The sequence below is a fragment of the Trachypithecus francoisi genome, unplaced genomic scaffold (genome assembly GCF_009764315.1).
Source record: "Trachypithecus francoisi isolate TF-2019V2 unplaced genomic scaffold, Tfra_2.0 Lachesis_group0, whole genome shotgun sequence".
In the NCBI taxonomy this organism is placed as follows: Eukaryota; Metazoa; Chordata; class Mammalia; order Primates; family Cercopithecidae; genus Trachypithecus; species Trachypithecus francoisi.
The window spans coordinates 29,147,225-29,155,638 of NW_022681453.1; the positions used below are offsets into that span (position 1 = coordinate 29,147,225).

The window sequence follows — 8,414 nt, forward strand, 5'->3', positions numbered from 1 at the left end:
TGGTAATGCATTCGAGGCAGATAAAGGTGCTTCTTGCTAGATAGAGGTGGGGTGAGCCCTAACATACGTCTTCAAAATTGCAAAAGGCACAGATTTGGGGGGAAAAGGGGGTGGATTCACCAAATCTCAGAATAGCAGAATGGCAATAACCCTAATGCAAGGCTTCCAGTCTTCCTCAGTTTAACTCCTTTTGCATACTGCAGCCAAAGAGATTTTTTAAAAAATGAAGATCACTCAGACTGTGTCCTCTTCCTCTTAATCTCCCCAGAGGAAGAAAAAAACAATCATCAATGGCAAAGGGCAGTTGTAGTGAAGCAACACCAAGAACCAGCTTCCTGCTCAGGAGAGAACACTGCATGTCTTCCTGTAGTTTCCATGCTCTACACACTTGGGGAAACTCCTTTAAGTAATGAACCACAGAAATGACCCCTGAAAGTATAGTCTTCAAAGTGATCTTTTAAAGATTCAAATATTTCCTGTTCCCCCACTGCCCAGAGATCTTCAGTGGCTCACTACTGCTTCCATGATAAGATCCTAAAACCTTGTCACAATCCACAAGGCCTTCATCATCTGCCCCTGCCTGCCTCACTGTCTTTATCTCCCACCACACTCTGCCTTCTCTACGCTCCCACCTGCCATCTTCTTTCAGGGCCTGGACCCTAATGTACTCTCTCAGGCCTCAAAACCATGTAACATCCTGGACTTCCTCTTCACTGGTCTAATGCCTACTCATACTTGGCTTCTGAGATTATACTTCACTCCACGTGGAGATTATCCTCAACCATGCTCCACTCCAAAACCAGGTTACCTTCCCAATGTGATATACTTGCCCTAGCACTCTGCTTCCTTTTTTATAATACTCATCACGCTTGTGATTGACTGACTCTCTTCTCCTTTACATTGTAAGATCCATAAAGGCAAGGACCATGTCTGTCTCTTTCTGATGTATAATAAGCCTCAATATACATACAATTAATGGTCAGGTATAATTTACCATTGTGTAGATGCCATCTTGGGAGGGGGGCTTCTGATAGTTCAAGGGCATGTATGAAAAACAGACTCATGGTAAAATAATAAGAATATTAAAAAGTTACTCAGAGTGGTTTAACGGCTGGGAATACCTTTTACTATTTTACTTAGACATCAACGGAAAAATCAGTGTCCTCCCTATCATGACCCATGATTTTGTACAACTGAGTTTAGAGCACAAGCTAAGGTATCAGACAGCATTTGACAGCCCAGCTTCACTACTTATCAGCTGTGTGAGGTGATATAATCCCTCTAATCCCTATAAACCTTAGTTTCCTTGGCCGGGCGCGGTGGCTCAAGCCTGTAATCCCAGCACTTTGGGAGGCCGAGACGGGCGGATCACGAGGTCAGGAGATCGAGACCATCCTGGCTAACACGGTGAAACCCCGTCTCTACTAAAAATACAAAAAACTAGCCGGGCGAGGTGGCGGGCGCCTGTAGTCCCAGCTGCTCGGGAGGCTGAGGCAGGAGAATGGCGTGAACCCGGGAGGCGGAGCTTGCAGTGAGCTGAGATCCGGCCACTGCACTCCAGTCCGGGCGACAGAGCAAGACACCGCCTCAAAAAAAAATAAATAAAAAATAAAAAATAAAAAAACCTTAGTTTCCTCATCTTTAAAATGGGGATAATGACAAAAGCTTTTCAATAAGGGTTTGTGAGGATTAAATGAGATAATACATAGAAAACTTTCATCCCAGTGTTTGCCACAGAGTTAGCATGCAATAAATGTTAGCAAGAATTCTTTATTGTTCTGCCCATCAACATCTGAGGCAGAATATAAATACAACTGGTGCTGGTGCTGGGCCTGGTGGGATGCCGAAGTGGGAGGACTGCTTCAGGCCAGGAGTTCAACAACTCCTGTTGTGGGCAACAAAGCAAGACTCCATCTCTACAAAAAAATGAAAAAAAAAAAAAATAAGTGGGTATAATGATGTATGCCTGTAGTCCTACTTACTTGGGAGGCTGAGGCAGGAGGATCAACTGAGCCCAGGAGTTCAAGGCTGCAGTGAGTGATAATCATGCCTCTATGCTCCAGCCTGGGCATAAGAGCAAGATTCCATCTCTTAAAAAGAAAAATAAGTCAACTGGGTCACTAGCCTGTAAGAGTTTAACAATTGTTAGGTAGTATTACTATGGGTGTTATTGTTTTTGTCATTTGTGGCAAAAAGTACTAGCGCTCACCTGAATACACGACTTCCTTATGATCAGGTATGTTCCTGTTTGTCTTGGCCACTACTCCAGCTCAGTGCCTAGCATGGTGCTTGACACATGGTGTGTATGTAACGAACACTTAATGAGTACTTAAAGATCTAACCAATACGATGATGCAGATTCTCTTGTAAGCAAATGAATAGAGAAAGGCAGTATTCTGCAGAGAAGGAAACAGGAAAAAAGAACAGGCTTGATTTTACTAAAAAGAAAAACACATTTTTAAGCAGTAAAATTAGAAGTTCCCACTTCAAGGCCACAAAATAGATAACTCATTGAAAATTGTGTGCTATAACATGGTCAAAGCAGAGGCCCACAATGAAGGTAGCAGCATTCAGAACCATCACATCTATGGTCAACTTTCAGACCCTGAAAGTCGATTAAAACATTCCAGGGAACTGCTGCACTTTCATCCTAAAGGAAGATTCTGAACTTTGTTCACATATTACACCCATTCATATTGCTTTGTCTACCAGTGTGGCCTTTTATGAAGTGAGGGCTTCTTTCTTCTACCTTGCTCCATGGCAATCAAAGCCAAAATGCTTTCCACCCTTAAAAGGAAGTTTTGGTAAGTGCCTTATTATAACTATCACATATGACACCAAGCTCACCACTAATCGGAGAGAGATGAGAATGAATTACTTAAATAGGACAGAAATAGCCATTCACTTCAAGAAGGCCCAGTTTCTTGAAAGTCTGTGGCATTGAGACTATTTAGAGTTTGCTGTCAAGATTCCTAGCAGTGCTCATTACCTTGGCTAGCAATCCCTCTGGACTACAGAAAACTTATTTGAAATATATATAATCACAGGCTGCAATGCCTAAGTGCAACAGCATGATTTAAAAGCACCATGATAGTGTTCCCCCAGGACATTCATCTCTCCCTGTCTATTCATCTGTGATCCAGACAAAAACTTGGAGGCAAGCTATGTATTGATATTCCCTAAAAAGGATTTCAGCAGCTCTTTAGGAAGAATTGTTTTAGTGGTTCTGGAAGTCTAGAACATTCTGCATTTGTGGTATTTATGGGTTTTGTTTCTATTTCATAAAAATAAAGCCCCACTAAGAGCAGTATTGAATTCCGGTCCTAATGAGAGGATAGAGTAGTGGTTAAGCACATGTTCTTTGGAATGAAGCAGACCGGTATTCATCTCTGGGCTCCCCATAGACCTCTTCATAAACTTAGACAAAGTATTCAACCTTTTTGAGCCTCAGCTATACCAGGTAAATTACTACGCATGCATGGAAGAAGCTAATAAATGTTAGATGTTAATGGTATTAATATTGTTTTGCTGCTGTTGTCAGTTTTTCTAGCAGAGATTATTAGTATTCACCCATGCAGACAGGTAGACCGCATTTCCACCCACGGACACGGGTAGACCGCATTTCCACCCAGGCACACAGGTAGACGCATTTCCAAGCTTCAATGGAGTTAGGTGGGTCCAATTGACTGAGTTCTGATGAATGGAATGCGGCAGAAGTGATGTACACCCTTTCCTGGATGGGCCTACAGAAATCTTCCAGACTCCACTTTTTCCTTTTCCCTTCTCAGGCACCCTGAAGGCTACTTGTTAAAGAATTTAGAGCCACAAGATGGAAAGAACCTGGATCCTACCTAAGAACCTCCTAGGAGAGCCACCCTTCAGAAACATTTGCAGAGGACTCTGAATAAGATTTTTTAAAAATTTTATTTATTTATTTATTTATTTTTTGCCGAGCATGGTGGCTCACGCCTGTAATCCCAGCACTTTGGGAGGCTGAGGTGGGTGGGTCATTTAAGGTCAGGAGTTCAGACTAGCCTGGCCAAGATGGTGAAACCCTGTCTCTACTAAAACTACAAAAATTAGCCAGATGTGGTGGTGCATGCCTGTAATCCCAGCTACTCGGGAAGCTGAGGTAGGAGAATTGCTTGAACCTGTGAGGCAGCGGTTGCAGTGAGCCAAGATTGTACCATTGCACTCACTCCAGCCTGGGTGAAGAAGTGAGACTCCATCTCAAAAAACAAAAAACAAACAAACAAAAGAAAACCAGATAAATATCTTACACATATGATATATATCATATATCTTTTTTTTTTCAGTTAAGCTACTGGGGTTTGACAAAGCTCATTAGAGCAGTTAGCCTACTTCAGGGTTTCTCAGCCTGGGTACTACTGATATTTTGAACTACAGAATTCTTTGTTATGGAGGGCTGTCCTATGCATTGTAGGGTGTTGAGCAGCATCCCTGGCCTCTATCCACTAGATGCCAGTTGTAACCTCTACAGTAGCCATGACAACCAAAACTATCTCCTGACATTGCCAAATGTCACCTGCAAAATAACCTCTGATTGAGAACCACCAGCCCACATTGACCAAACCATCACCATCATTGCTATCACTGCCATCATCAGTATTGATAGTCTAGTCTCTCATGTTCCCCTTGAAATCACTGCAAAAGGACCCAAACTTCCAAAAGAGGTCCAGCCCAGTTTTCTTAGGAGAAAAAAGTGAAAAGACACTAAAATTTGAGAAAAGGTAAGGGATCAAGCCATAAACCCAAAGTTATAGGAGACTGAAAAACAAAGTAAGAACCAAAATAAATATAATCATTTTTTTTAAAAAGCTGGTTTGTGTAGTCCCAGCTGCTCGGGAGGCTGAGGCAGGAGGATGGTATGAACCCGGGAGGCAGAGCTTGCAGTGAGCTGAGACCGTGCCACCACACTGGGCATCAGAGCAAGACTCGGTCTCAAAAAAAAAAAAAAAAAGCTGGTTTGATCACTTTGGTAACCTACAATAAAATGATTAAAACAAAAACAAACCCAAATATCTGGGTCTAGGAATTTCCATGTGTCTAACAAATGTTTGTAGAATATCTACCATGAGATAAGCAAGGACTGGGCTGAGTATAACTTGGTAAATAAAACAGATATAATCACCACCGTCATAGAGATGAAAGGTAAATAAAAATATGGAGTTTGTGTATGTGTGTGTGTGTGTGTGTTTTGAGACAGGGTCTTGTTCTATTGTTCAGGCTGGAGTGCAACAGTGAGATCATAGCTCACTGCAGCCTTGAACTCCTGGGCTCAAGTGATCATCCGTACTAGCTAGGACTACAGGTTTGCACCACCATGCCCAGCTAATTTTTGTATTTTTTTTTAAAAGGAGATAGGGTCTCACTTTGTTGCCCAGGCTGGTCTCAAACTCCTGGCCTCAAGGAATTCCCTTGCCTAGGCCTCCCAAAGTGCTGTTATTACAGTCATGTACCATTATACCCAGCCGAAATATGATGGATTTTTTGAACAGCTTAAACATAGTCATTAATTGACCATTGCAATAGGCAGACTTCTAAAGATGTCCCTGCAAGATTCCCATCCCTGGCCTGGGTATGGTGGCTCACGCCTGTAATTCCAACACTTTGGGAGGCTGAGGCAGGTGGGTCACTTGAGGTCAGGAGTTGAAGACCAGCCTGGCCAACATGGTGAAACCCCGTCTCTACTAAAAATACAAAACTTAGCCAGGAGTGGTGGTGAGTGCCTGTAATCCCAGCTACTTGGGAGGCTGAGGCAGGAGAATTGCTTGAACCCAGGAGGCAGAGGTTGCAGTGAGCCAAGACTGCGCCATTGCATTCCAGCTTGGGCAACAGAGTGAAACTCCTTCTCAAAAAAACAAACAAAAATAGATTCCCATCCCTGGTTATCTAACTAGAAACTAAATTAGGTGCTATCATGAAGACACTTAGCAGACGTATCAAGGTGACTAGTCAACCGACTTTAACACAGGAAGGTTATCTTGAATTATCTGGGTATGCCTACCCTAGTCACACGAGGTTGTAAAAGCATAAGTGGAAGGTGGAAGAATCAGTCAGAGTGAGAAAGCAGAAGAGGATGCAGGAGCTATGCTGCAGAGGGAACGTCAGATTCCAAGCACAAGAAAGAAAAACATAAGATGCATCATTGATGGTTCTAAAATGTAGGAGGCTCCGTGTGAGCATCAGAAAGAGGCCTGAGGGAGCTTAGGGTGAATCGCTGCCTAACAGCCCGAAAGAAAATAGGGACTTCAGTCCTACAACCACGAAGAACTGAATTCTGCCAATAACCTGAATGAGTTTGGAAGTAGGTTTTTCCGCAGTCTCCACTAAGAAACACAGCACTGCTGACACCTTGATTTTAGCCCAGTGAGACTTGTATCAGGCTTCTGACCTCCAGATAATAAATATGTGTTGTTTTAAGTCACTAAATTCATCATAATTTGTTATGGCAGCAATAGAAGACTAATAAACCATTATGCATTAAATTTCACAGAAGAGAAAGGGTTTATCAATCTCAGGTTTACTAAACACTTAATGGGTGCTCATTAGTGGAATAAATTAATGCACTCATATTTCCATTCATTTATTAAAAATATGTATAAAGCACCTCCTCTTTGACAGTCCCTGGGTGAGGTATTAAGGATACAATAGTGAAACAGATATTATCCTCTGTTTCTAACAGCTCTTAATGGAAGTGGAGGACAGAAACATGTACATTCAACAATAATGCAGAGAACATAATAAAGGTATTAACATCACCATTATAAAAGTATAAGTAAAAGTATGAATAAGGGAGTAGAGAATAATAATTACAGCTGACATCTATTGAGTACTTGTCTCACTTCCCTTCACAACAAGCCTATGAGACTGTATTAGTCCATTTTCATACTGCTATGAAGAAATACCAGAGATGGGATAATTTATAAAGAAAAAGAGGTTTAATGGACTCACAGTTCCACATGGCTGAGAAGGCCTCACAATCATGGTGGAAGGTGAAGGAGGAGTAAAGATACATATCACATGGTGGCAGGCAAGAGGGCATGTGCAGAAGAACTGCCCTTTATAAAACCATCAGATCTCGTGAGACTTAATCATGAGAACAGCATGGGAAAAACCTGCCCCCATGATTCAATTACCTCCTACCCACTGGGTCCCTCCCATGACACGTGGGGATTATGGTAGGTACAATTCAAGATGAGATTTGGGTAGGGACACAGCCAAACCATAGCAGAGACAGACCCAAGACGCATACCATCTTGCAGATGAAGAAGCTGAGGTATGGGCAGGTGAAGAAAGCAGCCTAAAATTACTATCTGTAAGTGGTGGAGCTGGAATTTTAACACAGGAGGTCCAACTTTAGAGCCCATTGTTTTAAACACTTCATTGTGTTGTCTCTCATTGCAGAAGGGTGAGGAGGTCTCACAAAAGGGCTGAGATTTGGAATGAATACCTTTACCAAGAAAAGGAGAAGCCAGTAGAAGAAACCACATTGGTAAAGCCAGAGATTCAGGAAGAAGGTGGATGGTGTGGCATATTCTGGAATAGGGCCCTGTATTGGCAAGGAGGGGTAGCAGATGAGGTCGCAGGCTAAGTTGTCCTGACTTGAAAGACTTGAACCTCTCAGTCGTTTGAATTTCATTCTAAAGCTATCAAAAGAATCTATTCAAGAGCATAAGGTAAATCACCTTCAGCAACTCGCGTATCATTTTTAACATTGTTTTAGGGGATATTAGTAGACACCCTTAGGGACCCAGTGTATAGCCCTCAAGTATAATGACACTTATTAATAATACAACTTAGAAAACACCCTTTGAAAATACATCAAAACCCTAAAAGATTCGATTAACTCCAAGGAAATGAGGATAAAGGGCAGATGCATCTAAGAATCCAGCTGCCTTCTATCTACAAAGCTCTTCATATCCACAACCACAGAGACACTACTCAACTTCTGAATCGCCTTAGTTCACAATACAATCGAAATAAATCATAATAAAATAAAATAGGGAATAAATCTACATGTTGGCTTTGAGAAAAATTTTCAATAGCAACAAACCAACTGCTCAAATAAGGACCCCCCAAAATAAATAAATAAGGTACATAAGAGGGAAGGCACGTGCTGACCAAAAAATTCAAAAATTCTCCCATTTCTGTCTGATGTTGAAAAAATCATAGGTATTTGGCATTTTAGCCTATGCTGTTGAATGTGGTGGCCACTAATTATATGTGGCTATTTAAATTTAAATAAGGTAAAATTAAATAAATTTATTTTCTCAGTCCCATTAGCCCATTTCAAGTGCTCAACAGCCATATGAGGCCAGTGGCCAGTCAGCACATGTATCAGACATGTCCATCATTGCAGGAATATTTGTTGGGAAAAAAAATGAACTACT

The 8,414-nt window shown here is 41.7% G+C and overlaps 1 non-coding gene across 1 annotated transcript; it reads right to left on the reverse strand.

Moving 5' to 3' along the window:
• Window positions 1-229: 229 nt before the first annotated feature.
• LOC117084774 lies at window positions 230-445 on the reverse strand. Its single transcript, XR_004437661.1, has one exon. It is a non-coding gene; the product is annotated as a small nucleolar RNA U3 (small nucleolar RNA).
• Window positions 446-8,414: the final 7,969 nt, after the last annotated feature.